Source organism: Eptesicus fuscus, chromosome 7, assembly GCF_027574615.1.
Source record: "Eptesicus fuscus isolate TK198812 chromosome 7, DD_ASM_mEF_20220401, whole genome shotgun sequence".
Lineage (NCBI taxonomy): Eukaryota > Metazoa > Chordata > Mammalia > Chiroptera > Vespertilionidae > Eptesicus > Eptesicus fuscus.
This window is the reverse complement of record NC_072479.1, coordinates 86,687,465-86,710,034: the sequence shown is the minus strand read 5'-3', so window position 1 is coordinate 86,710,034 and position 22,570 is coordinate 86,687,465. Positions and strand designations below refer to the sequence as shown.

General features: G+C 44.9%; 1 long non-coding RNA gene across 1 annotated transcript; it reads left to right on the top strand.

Moving 5' to 3' along the window:
- Nucleotides 1-2,460: 2,460 nt before the first annotated feature.
- LOC114232704 (uncharacterized) lies at nt 2,461-5,265 on the top strand. The gene is made up of 3 exons (XR_003618796.2): nt 2,461-2,656; nt 3,025-3,111; nt 5,008-5,265. It is a non-coding gene; the product is annotated as an uncharacterized LOC114232704 (long non-coding RNA).
- The last annotated feature ends 17,305 nt before the right edge of the window (nt 5,266-22,570 follow it).

Below are 22,570 nucleotides of genomic sequence, written 5' to 3'. Positions count from 1 at the left end.
CTCACCACGGCGCCTGGCAGCCAGGCCCTGCTGTCTGTCTGCGGGCCGCGGCACCTGACAGCCAGGCCCTGCTCTGTGTGTCTGCCTCAGCCTGCCCACCGGGCCAACAGCCTTGCTGTGATAGGAGCCTGTGGGCCGCAGGGGTGGGACCCAGAGGTGCTCCATGCACTTCCCGGTGATCAGTCGTCCATCTGGTCATGGTGGCCCTAGGCTATTATTAGTATAGATAGATATACAGTTATCTATAGAATTTCCTAAAATAGCAGTCTCACTGAGGCAGGATAGTAAGAAGCTAGGAAAATTCCTGAGCAAGTGGAATGGGGAAACTGTGACAAGATTATTAAACAAGGTCAAACAATTTGAAGAACTTACAGCCAGCTAGTGAATCACCAGACCTTATCTTCCCTAACCAAAGACACTTAAGAGCAAATGGTTTATACCTCTCCTCCCTAACCAGAGAATATGTAGCTTGAATCACCTATATGCTCATTTTGATGCATCTACATATTAAAAATATACCTGGAAAGCTGATGAATATTCTACTGAAGCCCTTCCCTAAGATTTTCACCTGTAGAAGAAATATAAAAACCCTCAAGACAAAGACCTGGTGTGGGCTCACTTCTAGAGCATGCCCACGCCCCTCCTTTTTACTTCCTCCTAAACTCTAAGGGTCCCTATGAGACTTGCAACTAGGGGAGCAGCAGGCAGCAGCAGCTTGTCCTGGACACACTCCTTGATTCTGTCTCCAAAGCCCCCCTTTTTCTCTGACTTCCCAGTGAGCTAAGAGAAGCCATACCCTGGCTCACTTCTTTCCTGTATTTCCAGGGAACAAAGCAGAGCACTGCCTAGGCTCTCTCCTGTTGCTTCTTCTACCATAAGTCCTTCTTTTGTTTCACTGTCCCCAGCTTTAATAAATGCACCCTCAAAATTACTCTCAATTTCATATTGTGAAATCCTTCCCTGACACAAAGTCAAGAATCCACACACTGAAGGCTGGCCTGAAGCAGATCCACTCCGCACTGGTCCCTGTCTGGTAATATCATCACTGATCAATCATAAAGATAAAGGGGTAATTAATTTTAGAAATTTGAATTTGATGTATTAATTGACATTTTTGTTGTTTGGATTAAACATGACAAATATTTATATTATGTTCTCAAAGTATTTCTTCTTCAATGGGATAATTTGTTTTATATGTAATGACAACCTATTCTTGCCAAAATGGTGAACCAACAGAGGCTGCTAATTGCCAAAACCAACTCTGGAGCTATAATAGAGATGAAAGGGAAATCAGTATCCAAAAAATAAACCAAATCAGAGTGAAACCATTTCCTGAGTAAATTGAAACCTAGATTGAACTGGTGAGTAGAGAGTGGTAGGCCAGGCAGAGATTGGTGAAGGGCAGCAACCTGGGAAGAGAGCTGAAACCTGGGAAGAAAATGAACGTGTAGACTAGAGGAAAGTTCTGATCTTGCATTTCCCCCAATTTATTTTATCACTTGTTTTATAGCCACTATGTGGGGCAACCAAACATGGGATGAGAGAACCTCTTCATGGAAGATAGAGAGCAAAGTGCACTCCTGGAGATGGTGTGCAACAAATCTTGGGAGCTGGCAAAGACTATGGAGGCACATTAGCATTTTGTCATTGGGTCTGCACTGGTCACCTCAGAGAATGATGAGTTCAGACCAGGAAATGAGGTCTTTGTGTACAGTGGGGAGTTGTGATGGGACAGAGTGTTCCCTAGGGCAGTGGCCAGGGGATGCCTGGGGAAAGTGACTTGTAAGCATGAGACAACTTTTGCTGTCAGGTGGGTGTTCTTTTGAGTAGGAGAGGATCGATTATCTATGTTCTTTACAACATGTCAGATGGGTTTGTGTAGTAGCATAGAAATAAGGATTTATTCAGACCATAGTGATATCCAGAACAACTCCACAGACTAAAGTTCTGTTTAGTTCAAAAGACAACATAACCCTGATATTAGAAAAGAAACTGTTCCCTTCCCCCGCTCCCCATTGACACATGTGACTGGGAAGAGAGAGTCCATGATCTGTGATACACATTCCTGACATGAGTAAGCACATGAAGACAAGGTTTTCTCAGAACTTCTAGGGAAGGATCTGAAATCTTTTCTCAGGAAAACCTGTCCTTTTTGGGCCCTCAACTTAGATACCATCTTGTTTAATAAGACTGGCTCCAGAGCTATGACGTCTAGAGAAATCGTTCTTTCATTTTGTGAATGGATATGATTCCGATGCACATTCTAAAAAGCTGTATAGTAATCTACCCTCTGACGGGTCTGGCCTGCAGGTTTAGCAATTTTGGTTCAATGGAGCTGTGGTAGAGGTGAAGCTCCCTTGTTCCTGTGTATAGCATCTATGGAATGAGGCGTGGCCAATCCCCATTCAGACCTTCATTACGCCTATTGTGTCTGAAGCTGTGACTTCATCACTCGGATCACCTAGGTGATGAAAGAGCTGGGGCAGAGAATTCCCCATCTTATCTTAGATCTCGATGGCAAAGGTTGTACCAGGGGCCAGTTTACTCTCAAATGGTGTTCCTTGGCTCTCTGTCCTCTTTGCTATGCTCTTTGTATTTTTTCTTTTTGTCATGTTCTCTCCCCTTTTACTTGAGATAGACCAACATATAAAGAAATGTAAGTACCATGGTGAGCCTTAGGGCACAGGGGACTTATCATGAGAGAATGGATATATGGAGGGAGGAGATAGTATACATTATAATGTGGATAACATGATCTTTTCTGATCTCTAAGGTCTTGATCCAGGGCTAGGAGGTCTTAGAAATCATAATCTTATATGTGATAAAAATACCTGGGGAACAGAGGTTAGATGTGGGTTAGGAAGCCCATTTCTGGTATACCTGTGGAGCATAAGGTAGTATCTGGGGCCCTGCCTGAGCTAACATAATGCTCAGGTATAAGGATAAAGGGAACCCTGTAGAATCCTGGGAGTATATGAAGGTATTTGCAGATGTCTATCTCTGACCCAGTGTGCTTTGTCTTAGTCTTGATCAGATGTAGATATTTTCTGCGTAATGCTGTGCATAAGAATAAAGAAAATGAGACACAGATGGACAATCTGGGAAGGCCAGGTGAGTACTCTTTGCGCTGTACCTCTGGTTCATTATGGCCATAAGCTGGCAGCTCCAGTTACTCCCGTGGTCCATGTGCAAGATAGCTCAGGACCCCATATCATATTTGGTCTCAGTGAGACAGCCTAAGATTTCAGAGTCTTTTAAGGAGAACATTTTTCAAGCAGAAGTTTGTGAGGATTAACTCCATAATAAATGCAGGTTTATTATCTAGGGCCTCCTCTAGCTGGAAACAGTTCTCTTTTTTTCATCTATACTTGTGATGTTTTTCTTTCAATCAAGGTTCCTTCTCAAGTGACTCAGTGACTACACTACCAGTTTCTCATACTGGTAGATAGTGAAAAATTAGGTGAATCTTCTCCATTTTTCTGGGGAACATTCTAATCATGTGTTGACCATAATTCCTGCAGACTCTGTATGTGAGGTGACTGGCCTCTCTAGTTAAGGTCAGCTCTGCCCCCCTTTGAGATATTCTATAGTTCCTTTGTGACATCACGGGGAGGGGACACAGTGAATTGCTCCAAATTCCATGTGAAGTCACTGTAACTCTCAGTCATTTGCACAAATGTCTCCACCTGCCCAACTCATGTTACATTTCACCCCCGCTATAGTGCTTTTGAGACCTTTTTTTGCCCTTAGGAGCCCAAGTTCACAACAACAGTACCCCAAATGATGATTTCAAAGGGGTCAAATGGGTGGTTTGTTTGGAACTTTTCCCATTCCAGCAATGATAGGGGTACCTTCCTCATGTAGAGGTAAAGAGACACAGGTTTATCATCTAGGATAGGCGTCCTCAAACTATGGCCTGCAGGCCACATGCGGGTGTTTTTGCCGTTTTGTTTTTTTTACTTCAAAATAAGATACGTGCAGTGTGCATAGGAATTTGTTCATAGTTTTTTTTAAACTATAGTCCGGCCCTCTAATGGTCTGAGGGACAGTGAACTGGCCCCCTGTTTAAAAAGTTTAAGGACCCCTGCTCTAGGATTTCTTGAGAGTTCAGAACCTAAGGGGGCTCTGATCTCTCTCATACATCACTGCTCCTCTTTTCAAGGCATTTCTGTCATTTTTCTGTATCCTCGCAGAGGTTGGGTAAATCTTGGGCTCTGTAATTACCTGTTCCTCCCACCCCCATTCTCAGTCACTGATGCACACATATTGTGCTACTATGACAATACTTCTCAAATTTGAATATTAGTCAAGTGATTTTTGCACAAATTCTGCATGTGTACCAAAAGGTAGTGGGTCTGGCAAGGTGCTAAAATATGAGCATTTTTTGTGTGACATTTCCTACCTTCTGATGACCATGGTCCCTAACACACTAGATTAACTTTCCTTACCAATATACAGCTTCTGAGGTTAGATGGGGAGAGCATTATTCCAGATTTCCTTATAAACTCATAGGAGCTTAGAGCTAGAAGTATTAGCACTGATGTAGGAAATGTCAGCTTAAATATATTTGATTACCAGATTAGAAGACTTTTGTTTTCTCTTTGCTGTGTAAGGTGAAAGTTGTGGGCACTTTGGTGAAGATTGACTTTTATAACTCATGTAACAATTCCTAGATACAACTATTATAGAAGTTGGGATTACCTGCATAGATATTTTGGGAATTACATGGTTACAAAGAAAAGATTGGTCTGTCACTAACAAATGAATTTTTTGGAGTTTAAAATATTTCTTGCATATTCATCTTCAGAAATAGTAATCTCTTGTGACAAGTATTTCTCAGACTATAGGTCGAGAGTCATACTGTCCTGTCCTGACAAGATTATTCTGATTGTTTAATGATGTATAGAAATTTTTAATATTTGTATCTCTTCTATTCTGCTGTCTACAATGGATGTTGTTATTCTGCTGAGTCACAGGTATAATCAAGCAATTTTCTTCTTGTTTCAGACTGTCCCCTGGAGTCACCAAGGGGAGAAGTTCTGGGAGGGAAGGAAGATGGGATGGGGAAAGATCCCTTACTATTTGTGAGGGTAGCAAGAGAGCCCAGGGATTCTGAGAATTGTACCCCTGGGTCATCAGTTTGAGAGTGGATGAAGCTGAAACAATCACCTGTGACATCATATATCAGACAGGGGAGGGCTTTTGAGACCCTTGTTATCAATGGTTATACTGGAAAAAAATAAATATTTTGAGTCTCTCAGAAAAGTTATGGTAGCAGAAATTTTTTGTTTCACTTATAGCTTCTTACACAGAATTGCATTTATTTATTTATTTTTCTATTACAATTGACATTTAATATGAGCTCATATTATTTATAGGTATATAGCATAGTGGCTAGACATCTATATAATTTAAGGAGTGATCTCCTGGGTAAGTCTGGCACCCACCTGGCACCATACATAATTATTATTATAATCTCAATTGCTTTTAGTAAATCCAAATCTCAAATTTGTTACTTATAGGTGAAATCCTAGGGGAATGACTTGTGCTATTTCACTCTCCTAAAGCAACATATGTAGTCACTTTTCCAAGGGAAGAAAAGCTCCTGATCCTTATATGTCTAAAAAAACTTAATCCAGTACAACAGCTGAGCCTTTCTTGTCTCCACCCAAGAAGATCACACAGAAAAACCATCCTAACATTCTAAAAGGTTCTGTCCAGATTCCACGTGGCACTTTTTCTTATACAAGCATCATGTTCCTCTTCCATCTTAGAGTGAAATGTAGTTTTGTGAAGATAGATGCAAAGGCGAGGAATGATGTGAATTTTCTACTCAAAGCTTCATGGCCCCTCTTCAATAGTTCTTCTTTACTGTCAAGTGAAACTAATTTTTTTAAATCCCACCTCTTCCACATCAAGTTTTCTTTTCATGTAAGTTCTTACACATAATTCTCTCTCAACTTTACCGACCACATATACCCATTTACCTGCTCTTTCTCTCTGTTCGCCTTTTTCAACAAAGTGCGGTATCTTTGTCATATCGAGTCATAATGCATCCAAGTGGAAACCTCTAGTTGGAGAGATAAATAAGGGATGGTTGGAGGAAGGAAGAAGGAAGGAGGAGAAGGAGGCAGAGAAGGAGTAGGTAGGAGTAAAGGAAAGGGAGGGGATGTGAATGGAGGGAAGAGGAAGGGAAAGATATTTGGATTGGAGACATAGAATAGGTTGTTTTGAGAAAAAAGAAACTCCTGTCAGTAGAAATGTTAAAGAAAAGTCTCTGATACTACCTATCAGAGGGGTTTCTGTGTTGAATGGGAAATTGAAGTAATGTGGAAAAGTTTCTTCATTGTCTAATATAATTTGTGATAAAGAACTGTTGACAAAATGGGCTTAAAACTTAAATGTAAGACTCAAAATGATAGAAGTCCTAGAAGAAAACATAGGCATTAAAATCTTGGACATTTATTTTTCTTAGCAATGTTTTTTTCTGACATATCTCTCCAGCGAGAGACACAAAAGAAAAAATAAACAATTGGGACTACATCAAACTAAAAAGTTTTTTATTTTTAGCATAGCAAAGGAAACCATCAGCAAAATGAAAAGACAAACAATTAACATGATAATTGTTAGAATTATAGAATTCTACAATTGAAACCCATATAATTTTATTAACCAATGTCACCCTGATAAATTCAATACAAATTAAAGAAACAAAAACCAAAAGACAACCTACTGAATGGAAGAAGTTATTGGCTATTGATACAAGGGGTTAAGAGCTAAAAATATAGGGAACTCATACAACTTAACACCCAAAAGACAAACAATTAATTTAAAAATGGTCAGAGGACCTGAATAGACATGTCTCCAAAGAGGACATATAGATGGCCAATAGACATATGAAAAGACGCTCAACATCACTAATCATCAGGGAAGTGCAAATTAAAACCACAATGAGATATCACATCACCAAAATGGTTATCATCAATAAATCTACAAACCACAAGTACTGATGAGTATGTGGAGAAAAGGGAACCCTCGTGCACTGTTGGTGTGAATGCAGATGGTGCAGCCACTGTGGAAAACAGTCTGGAGTTGCCTCAATAAAACAATAGAATTGCCTTATGACCTAGTGATTTCACTTCTGGGAATTTATCCAAAGAAACCCAAAACACTAATTTGAAAGAATATATGCACCTCTATGCTCATTGCAGTGTTATTTACAACTAGGGGCCCAGTGCACAAATTCGTGCACCTTGAAAGAAACTGTGGGCTGCGAGGCTGCGGTGGGCACAGGGGCAGGTCTCGGCCCATCCTCTGCACCCCTGCTTAGCCCCTCCCACTGCAGCCCCAGGTCCCCTCTCTACTGGCAACCCCGCTCCCGCCACCGCCACTGCCACTCCCAAGCACCAATGGCGCTGGCCCTGCTTGCACTGCTGATGGTGCCAAGTGATTGGGACCAGCACCAGGCACCTGCAGCAGGTGCGAGCAGCAGCTTCGGTGCTGGCTGTGGGTGTGAGTGGGGCTGGCGCTGGCAGTGGGTGTGAGCAGCGGCTCTGGTGCCGGCAGCGGGTGCAAGATGTGGCTGCCAGCCCTGATTGCCCTTCAGGATCAGGGGGAGGTGGAGAAGCCTTGAGGGGGGATTGGGGCCAGTGCCGGGTGCCGGCAGCGGGTATGAGTGGGGCCAGTGCCGGCGCCAGCAGCAGGTGTGAGCGCCAGGTGGGACCGTGGTGCATGGGAACAAAGAATTTTCAGTAACCACCAGAGGCTTGCCCCAATGACAGTGACCAGCGCCCTGCCTTGGTCTGGCGCCCCCGTTCACTTGCTCCACCATCCTGCCACAGCTGATGCCCATCATGTTCCACATACCCACCCCCCCGCCGGTGGTCAGTGCACGTCATAGTGACTGACTGTTCGGTTGTTCCACCGTTCAGTCTATTTGCATATTAAGGCTTTATATATATAGATAGCCAAGTGTGGACAAAAGGGGCCACATGCTAACCTGACAAGCTCAGGGAAGGCCTGCATGGCAGTCTTGCAAACTCAGAGACCTAAAGTAATCACATAGGATGGTATGAAATTAAACTTTAACTAAAAGCAGTTATGGTGGGTAGTTACGCCCTAGGTTGGTATCTTCACTGACAAGGTCAACCTTTACTTTAACTGAGCCTATCTGTCTTTTTGCATCTATAATAATACTAGTAGCCCATTTGCAGGAAGAATCCTGCAAGTGGCCTCTTCGGCCGCGTGCGCTGCTGCTGCCATTGCAGCCGCTGTGCCTGCACCCACGGGCCGCAGCTGCCAGCCCCGCCCCGCCCCGCCCCGCCCGGGCTTTCCCTCTGGCAGCCACCTTGCTTTCCGCTTTTCCTCCCTCTTCCTTCTAAGTTGTCTTCAGTCTTCAATCCTCCCTCCCTCAGCGTATGCAAATTAACCGCCATCTTTGTTGGGTAATTTGCATATTTGCCCTGATTGGCTGGTGGGTGTGGCTTTGGCTGGTGGACGTGGCTTGGGCGTAGCAAAGGTGCGGTCAATTTGTATATTACTATTTTATTAGGTAGGATATCCTTGAAATGTCTGGATAACTTGTAACTTCCCTTTTTCTGGACCCCTTGGGGCACAACCTAATGTGCCTGGGCGCCAGGACAGATACCCCAAATTCCTTCATTGTTATCATGTTAATTGTTGACTGTTGGTTATCCTACACACTTCTAAGTATGTGTCCATCATTTACTTTTTATCCAATCCCAGAGGTTCCCCCTCCCCCCGCTTTGCTTTCTCCCACCTCTAATCTATCACCAATGAATTTCATGTAACCCACCCACCTATGTCTCCTCCTTTGATTGCAATGTATAAAAATAGATGAAAACCCGCCATTCTCTGGAGCACTATCCCAATCCCTTGCGATACTGCTTCCCAGCAATTGTTGACAGTTTGGCTCAAATAAACTACAAAAAATTCTTTACAGGTTTGAATGTTTTTACGTTAACACAAGAAATGTGGAACCACCCAAGTGCCCATCAATACACGAATGGATAAAGGAGAGATGGTATATATATACAATGGAGTCTCTATATATAAAATGCTAAGTGACCAACTGTCCAACCGATCAACTGGCCGGTATATATTACGTGCATTGGCAATTTAAAAATAAATGTTGACTCGCACATGTGTGATACATATAAAGCTCTCTCTGGCACCAATCTAGACAGTAGGTATATTCCTACCTGAATCAGTTTTTGGACATGGTCAGTTATATGTTGCTTTCTCTCGAGTTTGAAGAGTGTGTGACATTAAAGTTAAAGTTTGAAATACTTCATCACAAGGGAAATTAGTCAAGCACTCTGAAAGTGTTTTTATTCTTCATGTGGTATACAGGAAGATATTAGAATAAGTTTAATCAATTTATCAGCCATTGTGTTTATCAATGTTGTTTTTATATCATATTTTTATTTTTATATCATGTCTTTGTTGTTATATCATGTTGTTATTGTTTATTTATTAATCAATTTATATATTATTTTCATATACATTTTACTAATTTTCTTTCATCTCTGACACTTCTATTATAGAGAAAGGGTGAATAATGATATTAAAATATTTCTTCTAATTAATTTTCTTTCAACGTGCACAAATCTGTGCACTGGGCCACTGGTATTAGTCATAAAAAGGAATGAAATCTTATCATTTGCAGCAGCATAGATGGACCTAGAGTATTATGCTAAGTAAAATAGGTCTTTTAGAGAAAGACAAATATATGATTTCACTTATATGTAGAATTTAAAGAACAAGATAAATGAACAAACAAAACAGAAACAGACTCAAAGATACAGAGAACAGACTGATGGTTGTAGAGGGGAGGGGGTTTGGGGGTTGGGTAAAAAAGGTGAAGGGACTAAGAAGCACAGATTGGTAGTTACAAAATAGTTGCAGGGATGTAAAGTACAGCATAGGGAATATTGTCAATACTATAATAACTATGTATGGTGCCAGGTGGGTACTGGAAATATTAAGGAAATCACTTTGTAAAGTCTAACCACACCTGACACCAATATATAATAATATTTATAGGGGCAGAAATAGATACTGGGGACCAATAATTGCAGGAAATATTAATCATGCTCTGTTAACCATGTTTTGTTCTGATTAAGAAGGAACATTCTAACATTGCTGGAAGTTACACAGGGGACCTGGGAGCTCACCTAGAAATGTAGCCCATCCTCCCCATCAGGGAGCTGCCTATTATTAGGGAAAGATGAACAACCTTGTTGCAGAAACCAGAGCCTCCAGCCCTTTGCATATTGCTAGCCCTTTGAAGATCTCTAGCTCTTTGCATACTCACAGGCCTTTGCAAATACCTGTAAACTGCCATTTGGCATACCCTTCCCCATGTAATCTTTGTCCTTCTACCCAACAGAAGCAGCTGGGGTGCAGAGCACATTTCTGTGGATAACCTGCCACTGTCCCAGGCTGCTGGTAGTATTGGAATAATATATGATTCAACCCTGTCTCTGCTTAATTGGCTCAAGCAGTGACAGGAAGGACAGACCCACTGATTGTCCAGTTACAGTGCTGCATGTAAACTGTAATGGAAAAATACAACTTAAAAACCTGTTAAAATTCCAATTCACTTTGATGTTTATAAAACTGTAGGAGTGTCTATTAATATGATATTAAATAAGTCTATCAGACTCTTTCAATAGGCTTTTCAAATTCAGAGTTTTGTTATTGTTAAGTTTTAATTAATTTGCTAACACAGTTCTTTGAATAAACGTGTTTTTAAAGAGTGAAAAAAATGATATTCAAATTGGGTATGCAATATTGGTCTTTTGTGTCTGCATCTGTTTCTTTGGGATGTTTGTCACTTTGTATATCTTTTTCCTTCATTTCTGGGTGCACATTTATTTTTCTTTTGCATTTATCATCTTATTTTATACTAGAAGCTCAGTGCACGAAATTCGTGCACTGTGGCGGGGGGGGGGGGAGGAAGGGGGGAAGGTGTCCCTCAGCCCCGCCTGCACCTATCACAGTCTGGGAGCCCCGACATCAATCACCCCACAGAGGAAGGCCCCACCCACCCGCCACAGCACCGCTGGCCAGGTAGCCTGGGCCTCCCTCTGCGGAGCGATCATGGGGTGATGGCTAGGCCCCCGACCAATTGCATCACACCCGCCTTGGCTGGCCTGGCGCCAGTGGGTGCCATAACGTGGTCATCCTGATGGTCATTTCGCTGTTCGGCTGTTCAGTCGATTTGCATATTACGCTTTTATTATTATAGATGTTATTAAATTTTAATTCTTTTTAATATCCTGATTGTTTTAAACTTTTAGATAATTTTTGTTTCCTTCATCTCTTGGTTTGTGCATGTCTTCCCTATTTGTTTCCTAAGTCGGATTATTTCTTTTTTTTTCCCTCTCTACCTTGCAAATGTTTCATTCTTTATGTTTCACTACATTGGAAGAAGAATACAACTCTAAGGCCCTGTTCTCCCACTCCCCAAAATGTAATTATGCTAAAGATTAAATGAATTTAAGGAGATCAAGGGCTCAAAATCAGATATCAATCAAAAAGCCCTCTCGGTATTTAAAGCAAAAAGTGGTTTAGTACAGGAAATTTTATCTTACAAAAATCCTCATCACAACGTTTCAAAAACCACAGGAAATCACTGTTAAAGGTCACGATGCTGCAACACAGAAGCTAGCAATTTTCAGGGCAAGGGCAAAAGCCCCTCCAAAAGTAAATCTTGCATGAATAGGAGAACATGTTATTGGTGGAGCTTAGCCCAGACTGCTCCTGAAGGGATTGTGAGAAATGTAGTTCTGTGAAGAACTGATAAGAGATAATTCATCTCAGTTGCCTATTCAATGCAAAGCAGAGCCAGTTTCTGCTTAGTTTCAGCAGAACACGTAGTGATCACCTCAGAGGCCTCCTCCAGCTACTTTTGTTTCTGTTCTTAACAGGGGTTCTTCAGGTGCTGGGTTAGAAAGCCTTAACATTGCCCACATACTATGCTTGGATCCCATCCTTTTATTATTATTTATTTTATATATATTTTTTAAAGTACATTTTTATTGATTTCAGAGAGGAAGGAAGAGGGAGAGAGTGATAGAAATATCAATGATGAGAGAGAATCTTTGATTGGCTGTCTCCTTCACACCCCATACTGGAGATCGAGCCCATATCCTGGGCATGTGCCCTTGACCAGAATCAAATCCAGGACCCTTCACTCCCCAGGCTGACACTCTATCAAAACCAGCTAGGGCTTGGATCTCATCCTTTTATAAATTAACTAGAGGCCAGATGCACAAAATTCATGCAAGGGCCTCAGCCCTTGCAGCCCGGGCTTCGTCCAGAATATCATCCTGAAGGACGTGGGGCTATCCGGTCTAATTAGCATATTATGCTTTTATTATTATAGATTCTAAGTATGGAAGCCATCTGCTCCCTTACCTTACTAAAAGCATACTCCAATCACAATAGCTTTCCATCCATTCCCCCTGAATCTTATTTGAGTTATTTGATACTAGAGGCCTGGTGCACAAAATTCATGCATGAGGTGGTGGTGGTGGGGGGGGGTCCCCTCAGCCTGGCCAGCATCCTCTCACAATCCGGGATCCCTCGGGGAATGTCTGACTGCCCTGTGGGATCGGGCCTAAACAGGCAGTCGGACATCCCTTTCGCAACCTGGGACTGCTGGCTCCTAAGCACTCGCCTGCCTGCCTGCCTGATCACCCCTAACCACTCTACCTGCCTTCCTGATGCTCCTAACTGCTTGCTTGCCTGCATGATTGCCCCTAACCACCTCTGCCTGCCTGCCTGATCACCACTAACTGCTCACCTGCCTGCCTGATTGCCCCTAACTACTTGTCTGCCTGCCTGATCACCCCTAACCACTCACCTGCCTGCCCGATTGCCCCTAACTACTCGCCTACCTGCCTGATTGCCCCTAACTGCCTCTGCCTTCCTGCCTGCCTGATCACTCCTAACCACTCGCCTGCCTGCCTGATTGCCCCTAACCACTCACCTGTCTGCTTGATCACCCCTAACTGCCTCTGCCTGCCTGATCGCCCTAACCATTCTGCCTGCCTGTCTGATCACCTCTAACTGCTTGCCTGCCTGCCTGCCTGATTGCCTCTAACCATTCTGCCTGCTTGCCTGATCACCCCTAACCACTCACCTGCCTGCCTGATTGCCCCTAACTGCTTGCCTGCCTACTTGATCACTCCTAACCACTCACCTGCCTGATCGCCCCTAATCCCTCTGCCTGCCTGATTATTCCTAACTGTTCACCTGCCTGCCTTCCTGATAGCCCCTAACCACTCTTCCTGCCAGCCTGATCGCTCCTAACCACTCGCCTGCCTGCCTGATCACCCCTAACTGCCTCTGCCTGCCTGCCTGATCATCCCTAACCCCTCTGCCTGCCTGATAACTCTAACTGCTTGCCTGCCTACCTGATTTCCCCTAACCATTCACCTGCCAGCCTGATTGCCCCTAACTGCTTGCCTGCCTTCCTGATCACCCATAACCACTAGCCTGCTTTCCTGATCGCTCCTAACCATTCACCTGCTTGCCTAATTGCCCCTAACCGCTCTGACTGCCTGCCTGATCACCCCTAACCACTTGCCTGCCTGCCTGATCACCCCTAACCACTCACCTGCCTGCCTGATCGCCCCTAACTGCTTGTCTGCCTGCCTGATGGCTCCTAACCCCTCTGCCTGCCTGCCTGATTGTCCCTAACTGCTCACCGCTTGCCTTCCTGATTGTCCCTAACCACTCTGCCTGCCAGCTTGATCGCCCCTAACCACTCACCTGCCTGCCTGATTGCCCCTAACCCCTCTGCCTGCCTGCCTGATCACCCCTAACTGCTCGCCTGCCTGCCTAATCACCCCTAACTGCCTCTGCCTCGCCCCCCGCTGCAGTGGCTTCATCTGGAAGGACGTCCAAAATGATGTCCAGAAGGTCCTTTGGCTGTCTGGTCTAATTAGCATATTATGCTTTTATTATTATAGATATGTTATATATTGTGTATGGGGCACCAACAGTCTGGTCTTAATTTCCTTCCCAGGGAACCATTGCTCTTGAAAGATGCTACCTGGCTGGTGATATGCCTGATGAATTTATTAAAAAATTCACATTGTTAACCAATCTCTTTGACCCAAATTGAGATTCAAGACAGCCTAATAGCTTTTTTTTTTCATGGATAATGGGTGGTTACTTCCCTTATACTTGTGTAAGCAAATAGTTTATGATGACTAATTTTTGAACTTAAAAGGAGTTATCTCTTATGCTAATGATGCCATGGAATAAAACTTCCAGAAACCCTTTAGCTGCTACTCTCTTGATAAAATAATGCTAAATATTAAATAAAAAATGGTTCCATTGAACTATTATCTTTCCATATAATCTTCCTTTGACATTTAAATGTCAATAAATCCCCACATTTTTCTCCTTTAACTTCATATTAATATTTTGGGTCATTAAATTAATCTTAAAGTTTCAACCATTGTTTTTAAATGGAAAGGAAAATATTCATATTTTAAAAAAATATTTCACTCATGCTTATTAAAATGGAGTTTTCCCCCCTGATATTTATTTATACAAGGACACAGGCTTTATATTATTATGAAAAAGAATAATAATATTAAGCAAAGTTCCTCATAAACAGGAAAGGGCTTTTATGGAGGAAAAAAATGTGTGGGAGTCCTGTTTGTACTGAAATAGGATGTGAAGAAGAAACTATGCTGAGACTAGTAGGAGGTACTAGTCTCAAAGAATGATAATAAATACTTTGATACTCTCAGAAAAGTGCTGTGTGCTGTCTTGGAGATGCTTTGGAGAGACCACACTGTGAACTGAGGCCAATTGCCACTTGTGCCAGGCTTGGGACCACCTGATGGGAATTACAATGCAAGCTGAGACTGGTTACCATTTTTGCTAGGCTTGGGGCCACTTAGCAAGAGCTACCAGTCATGCGGAGGCCAGCCACTGCTTGTTTGGGGTTTGTGGACCTTTGAGAAATTTTTGGAAAAGTCTGTAGCATGAAGTAGGTAGGCTGCTTTTGTGGAGGAGTTGTTGGAATAGGCTTCATTCTAGAGTGTGAGTTGGGTGGAGCAGGGTCTCAGGGAGTCATCAGGGAGGGTTGAACGGTGTCAGAGGTGCTCTGGTGTCAGCCAGATCTGTTCTTCAAGTGTGTTTTGGGTGGTGCTCTGGTATGGTCTATAGATGGCCAGTGGATATGTTGGTTCTGGAGCTTCTTGGGACAAGCTCTGTTTAGACCAAGGTCAACTTGTGCTAGGCTTGAGTAACCTTGATCATAGGCCTTTCATTTAACCACTTTGAATATTTTGTGCCAGGTTAATAGAGAGCAGTAATTACCTATTAGCCAGGTTAATAGAGAGCACCAATTTGGTGCCATGCCAGCTGGTTGGGAGGAGAGTTCAACATTGCCAGTACTTACATTCCTAGAGAGAGTTGTCTTAACCCCTCCCCCACCGGCCCTTATCCCGAAGTTAGTTAATTCAGTTCTTTCCTGTATGTCCATTCTGATTTTCAAGCTGCTTCTGCTGCATAGAACTTAGAGCGAGATGAGTTCATGAGAGAATGAATCTGTGTGCAGGACCTTTAAGAGGAGCACCCAGGTCTCTCGCAGGCTGTTGTCTTTCTCAGTTGCAATCTCTTCTGGATTTCACAGCCAGATGTTATGACGACTTTTCTTCCTGCCACTGATCAGCCAAGTTGGGGAGCCCAGTATGGGTCTAGGACCCCTCAGGGGAGACCTCTACAACTTAGGTAACCATTCTGATTCTTAAACACCTCATTGTAATTGTGAGACTTGCTCATTCCCTATCTCTGACCCTCCTACTAGTCTCAGCATAATTTCTTCTTCACATCATTAGTTATAGGAGTTCTGTTCAGCTAGTCTTCAGGAGGTTCTCAATGATGGTTGTTTCCTAATATAATTGCAATTTTGATTTGATTGTGTGAAGAGGTGAACACAGGGTTTATCTACTCTGCCACCTTGACTGGAAGTCTGTACCTAACTGTGACATAAATTTAAGAAGTACTCAAAGAATGATGGAAATATAACTAATGGACTTATGTCCTGGTATGAGGGAGGCTCCTACTGGTAAAAAATGAGACAATTTTTGCATTAATATTAGTAATGAAAGTAATAGACTATAATTCTTCAATAAAATAAAAACTCATGTATTTATATTGAATAAATACATTTATAAATAAATAGGGAAGAAGAGAAAACTTTTCCTTACTGTAGAATTTCAGCATATAAACAAAATAGAAATTATAGATTTAAAAGTCACTGTTCATTAATCATCTACATTATAAAAGACCAGAGGCTGTCATGACCTAAACGACCAGATGGATGTCCGGTCACCAGGAAGTGCATGGAGCACCTCTTGGTTCTTCCCCCACCAAGGCTCACAGGCTCATATCACAGCAAGCCTGGTGGCCAGCAGGTGGGTGGGGGGTGGGCGGGGTGAGGAAGGCGTGGTGAGGTTGTTAGCCTTTGGCCTGGGGCCTGTCCAGAGGCCTAATGACCTCACTGCTGCCGAGGCGGCTATGGATCACGCCTGGAGAGAGGCCCAGAGAGAGAGAGAGGCGGGGCCTGATCAGCAGCTGCCCTGGAGGCTGCGGATCAGCCCGAAGATAGGCCCAGAGAGAGAGGCAGAGCCTGATCTGCAGCTGCTGTGGAGGCTGTGGATCAGGCCCAGAGAGAGGCCTGGAGATGCTGACTGGCATAGAAACTGACCAATCAGAACCAAATCTGGGTGAACTGCAAGGAGCCAATGGCTGCCTAGGAGGCGGAGCTTTTGACCCTGACTGGAATAGAAACTGACCAGTCAGAACCTAATTTGGGTGAACTGCAAAGGCAGAACCTAAGGTGGGGGCTGAGGAAGGGTTTTAAGGGCAACAGCTGTTTGGTCTAAGGTGTAAGAAAGAGGTTCAATTTTTTAATAACCGGTTTGGCAGTATAGTGCATATGGCTGGCTATCAGTCCAGATATAGGGATTATGTATTTTTGTCTGCCAAGAGCATCTCCTCCTGCTGAAAAAGGCTCCCACTCATTTAAGCAATCCTATTCTATATAATCTATCTATACTAATAAAAAGGTAATATGCTAATTAGACCGGGTTGACCAGCCATCTTCCGGACAACCTACTTCCTTCTGGACAAAGCCATGGTGGTGGGAGCTGAGACAGAGGCAGTTGGTGGTGAACTGGCCAGCAGGGGAGGGCAGTTGGGGTGACCAGACCGGCAGGGGAGGGCAGTTAGGGGTGATCAAGCCAGCAGGGGAGAGCAGTTGGGGGCAATCAGGCCTTCAGGGGAGGGCAGTTGGAGGTGATCAGGCAGGCAGGCAGAAGTGGTAAAGGGCAATCAGGCAGGCAGGCAGAAGCAGTTAGGGGTGATCAGGCAGGCAGGCAGAGAGGTTATGGGTAATCAGGCAGGCAGGCAGAGGGGTTAGGGGTGATCAGACAGGCAGGAAGGTGAGTAGTTAGGAGCCAGCAGTCCCAGATTGCGAGAGGGATGTCTGACTGCTGGTTTAGGCCCGATCCCTGTGGGACATCCCCCAAGGGGTCCCTGATTGGAGAGGCTGCAGGCAGGGCTGAGGGAAGCCACCCCCCCCCCCCCCCCCCGCCCATGCATGAATTTCATGCACTGGTCCTCTAGTCCTAATAATAACTGATTCAGGCAAGATAATAAATGGATACTAACACTAGTAAGGGAGGCATGATGGAGTGAACTGATTGGAAAATCCTATCCCCCCAAAGAAACTATAAACTAACTATAATAGTTAAAAAAAAGTATTTCAGAACTCTGGAAATTAACCAAAGGCAAAAACCAGTTTGAGAACTGTCCAGTCATAAACTTTTGGTAAGAACAGTGGGAACCTGTCTCCAAAATTGCTGCTACTCAAACCTTCACAAAATTCCGATATTTTTTGTATTTCTCATTTCTTTCAATTTTTGTCCTTACTGCATAATCTAATCTAATAATAGACAAATATGCAAATTGACCATACCTCCAACACACCCAGAAGTCACGCCCACAAGCCACGCCCACCATCCAATCAGAGCGAGTATGCAAATTAACCCAAACCAAGATGGCTACAGCCACAGAGAGCAAGGTTCCCTAGGTAACAGAGGAAGCCAAGCTTTCTGCCAGCCGTTGCAGGCCTAAGCCTCCACTCAAGCTACAAAGTTTCAATTATAGAAGGTAAACAAATTCAAACAAATGGCGGTAGAATGGAGCTTGAGAGAGCAGGCCAGGGTTGCCGCCAGCAACAGGGGTAGCAAAGCTTTCCGCACACCCTGGCCGGGCCCACCCGCTTAAGGCAACAAAGTTTCAATTACAACCCCAACACAAATGGATTCGGGCCTCGGAGGGAGCCCCAGGCTTGGCTCTGCTCCAGGCTACAAAGTTTCAGTTGTAGAAGGAAAATAAATTCCAGATACCAGGGTCTCCGCTTGCATCCCAGGGGGCGTGGCCGGCCTGCAAACCACCACAGGCCCCTTGCTTAGGCCGCCCCATGCCCCAAGGGAACCCCACCCTGATCAGGGACACCCTTCAGGGCAAACCAGCTGGCCCCCACCCCTGTACCAGGCCTCTATCCTATCTAATAAAAGAGAACTATGCAGATTGATCATCACTGCAACACACAATATAGCTGCCCCCATGTGGTCAAAGATCCTGCCCCCATGTGGACACAAGATGGCCACCACAAGATGGCCAGCAGGAGAGGGCAGTTGGGAGGCACCCGGCCTGCAAGGGAGGGTAGTTGAGAGGGACCAGGCTTGCAAGGGAGGGCAGTTGAGAGGGATCAGGCCTGCAAGGAAGGGCAGTTGGAGGTGATCAACCCTGCAGGAGAGGGCAGTTAGGGGTGACCAGGCCAGCAGAGGAGGGAAGTTGGGGGCAAACAGGCTGGCATGAGAGTGATTAGGGGGTGATCAGGCTGGCAGGCAGAAGCGGTTAGGGGCAATCAGGAAGGCAGGCAGGCAAGCAGTTGGGAGCCAGCAGTCCTGGATTATGAGAGGGATGTCCGACTGCCCGTTTAGGCCCGATCCCAGGGATCGGGCCTAAACGGGCAGTTGGACATCCTTTGAGGGGTCCGAGATTGGAGAGGGTACAGGCTGGACTGAGGGACAACCCCCCTCCGTGCACGAATTTCGTGCACCGGGCCTCTAGTATATATATATATATATATATATATATATATATATATATATATATATATCTACTTCTACCATGCCTGCCCTCTCCCAAATGGCAGAGTAAAATAAAAGCAAACCTTACCAATATGCCAAGAGTTTTGAGCTAGTATCATTATGAGACTACCTCTTCCTGAGTCTTAAAAAATAATTCTGGATCTTCTTATATATGCCCCATAGGTGTACTCATGATGTGAAAACAGATTTGTCATTTGTGTGGCTAGCCAATGACAAATCTAGCCTGGCTGATGTGGCTCAGTGGTTGAGCATCAACCCAGGAACCAGGAGATCACTGGTTCCTATTGATTCCCGGTCAGGGCACATGCCTGGGTTGTGGGCTCAATCCCCTGTAGGGGGTGTGTGGGAGGCAACCAATGGATGTTTCCATCTCTCCCTTTCCCTTCCTCTCTTTCTAAAAATCAATAAAAACTTTAAAAAAAAGCATTGAGTTTCTGGTACTTGAAAGGAGAAGTCATTATAAAAGCTGAGGTTGTTTTTCCCTTGTTACTTCCCTATTATGTTCGGATATGGTACCATAAAGGAAGTTAAAGAATCTGCCTGGTCACTACCACAGAATAAGGGGAACTATAAACTGCCACACTATATTTTTAAGGAGATTCATATTTTGCATTAAGAGATTTATATGGATTTTACTTAAGAGATAAAATATGTCACCAGGTTTGTTAATGTTAGCATGCATATTACAACAACCTATGTTAAAGGTACCAAAGGAAAATTAGGTTGCTCAAAACTGGATGTTCAATGAAAGTTTTGCTGATGTCTACATGAGCCTGGATAAACACATTTTAAATATCCCATAATCTATGACTATATATAAACTAGAGGCCTGGTGCAAAAAATTTGTGCAATGGGAGGTGTGTGTCCCTCAGCCCAGCCTGCACCCTCTCCAATCTGGGAAATCACTCTCACAATCCGGAACTGCTGGCTCCCAACCTCTTGCCTGCCTGCCAGCCTGATCACCCCCTAACCACTCCCCTGCCAGCCTGATTGACGCCTAACTGCTCCTCTGCTGGCCCAGTCACCCCAACTGACCTCCCCTGCAGGTCTGGTCCCGCCCCAACTGCCCTCCCCTGCAGGCCTGGTTGCCCCCAACTACCCTCCCCTGCCAGCCTGGTCATCCCAAACTGCCCTCCCCTGCCAGCCTGGTTGCCCCCATCTGCCCTCCCTTGCAGCCCTGGTCACCCTCAACTGCCCTCCCCTGCCAGCTCGGTCACCCCTAACTGCCCTCCTCTGCCAGCCCAGTCACCACTAACTGCCCTCCCCTGCAGGCCTGGTCACCTCCAACTGCCCTCCCCTGCCAGCCCAGTTACCCCTAGCTGCCCTCCTCTGCAGGCCTGGTTGCCCCTAACTTCCCTCCCCTGCCAACCTGGTCACCGCTAACTGCCCTCCCCTGCCGGCCCTGTCACCCCTAACTGCCCTCCCTTGCTGGCCCAGTTGCCCCTAACTGCCCTCCCCTGTCGGCCCGGTCACCTCCATCTTGTGGTGGTCATCTTTGACCACATGGGGGTGGCCATCTTGTGCGAGGGTGTGAGGGTCAATTTGCATATCATTTCTTTATTATATAGGATGGAGTCCCGTAAAATTAGTTTTTTAGTATCTATCCTATCTAATAATAGACAAATATGCAAATTGACCATACCTTCGACACACCCACAAGCCAAGCCCATCATCAAATCAGAGCGAGTATGCAAATTAACCCAAACCAAGATGGCTACAGCCACAGAGAGCAAGGTTTCCTAGGTAACAGAGGAAGCCAAGGTTTCCGCCTGCCCTTGGCAGGCCTAAGCCTCCACTCAAGCTACAAAGTTTCAATTATAGAAGGTAAACAAATTCAAACAAATGGCGGCAAAATGGAGCTTGAGAGAGCAGGCCAGAGTTGTCGCCGGCAACAGGGGAAGCAAAGCTTTCCGCACACCCTGGCTGGGCCCACCCGCTTAAGGCAACAAAGTTTCAACTATAACCCCAACACAAATGGCTGCCGGCCTCGGAGGGAGTCCCAGGCTTGGCTCCGCTCCAGGCTACAAAGTTTCAATTGTAGAAGGAAAATAAATTCCAGATACCAGGGTCTCCGCTTGGGTTGCCAGGGGGCGTGGCTGGCCTGCAAACCATCACAGGCCCCTCGCTCAGGCTGCCCCACACCACAAGGGAACCCCCACCTGATCCGGGACGCCCTTCAGTGCAAACCAGCTGGACCCCACCCCTGTACCAGGCCTGTATCCTATCTAATAAAAGAGTAATATGCAGATTGATCATCACTGCAACACACAATATAGCTGCCCCCATGTGGTCAAAGATTCTGCCCCCATGTGGACACAAGATGGCCACCACAAGATGGCCAGCAGGAGAGGGCAGTTGGGAGGCACCCAGCCTGCAAGGGAGGGCAGTTGAGAGGGTCCAAGCCTGCAAGGGAGGGCAGTTGGAGGTGATCAACCCTGCAGGAGAGGGCAGTTAGGGGTAACCAGGCTGGCAGAGGAGGGAAGTTGGGGGCAAACAGGCTGGCAGCAGAGTGGTTAGGGGGTGATCAGGCTGGCAGGCAGAAGCGGTTAGGGGCAATCAGGAAGGCAGGCAGGCAAGCAGTTGGGAGCCAGCAGTCCTGGATTGTGAGAGGGATGTCCGACTGCCCGTTTAGGGATCCGACTGCTCACTGGGATCGGGCCTAAATGGGCAGTCGGACATCCCTCGAGGGGTCCCATATTGGAGAGGGTACAGGCTGGGCTGAGGGACAACCCCCCTCCGTGCACGAATTTCGTGCACCAGGCCTCTAGTTGGATATATATGTGTAATATATATGTATATATATATATATATATATACATCTTACCCAATAATAGACAAACATGTAAATTGACTGTACCTCCATTACACCCACAGCCAATCAGGAATGAGTATGCAAATTAACCCAACAAAGATGGAGGGTTAATTTGCATATGCAGGCATGGAGAGGCCGGGATGGGTGGGACGCCTGCTTTGAGGGGGAGAGAGGGCGGCGGAGGTAGCTATAGGAGCGGTGTTCCAGCCGGGAGCAAGGACTTGCGGGCTCCCGGGCGGCTGGGAGCGAAGCCAGGGGAAGGAAGGCCTATTCTTGCACGAATATTGTGCAACGGGCCTCTAGTATACATATACATATACATATACATATACATATACATATACATATACATATACATATACATATACATATGCATATGCATATACATATGCATATACATATACATATACATATTCATATACATATACTTGCACACATATGTATATAGTTCCTAACATTGGGCACATAGTACATGGCATATAATTGGGTATTTAATGTACATACAAAACTTGACAAATAG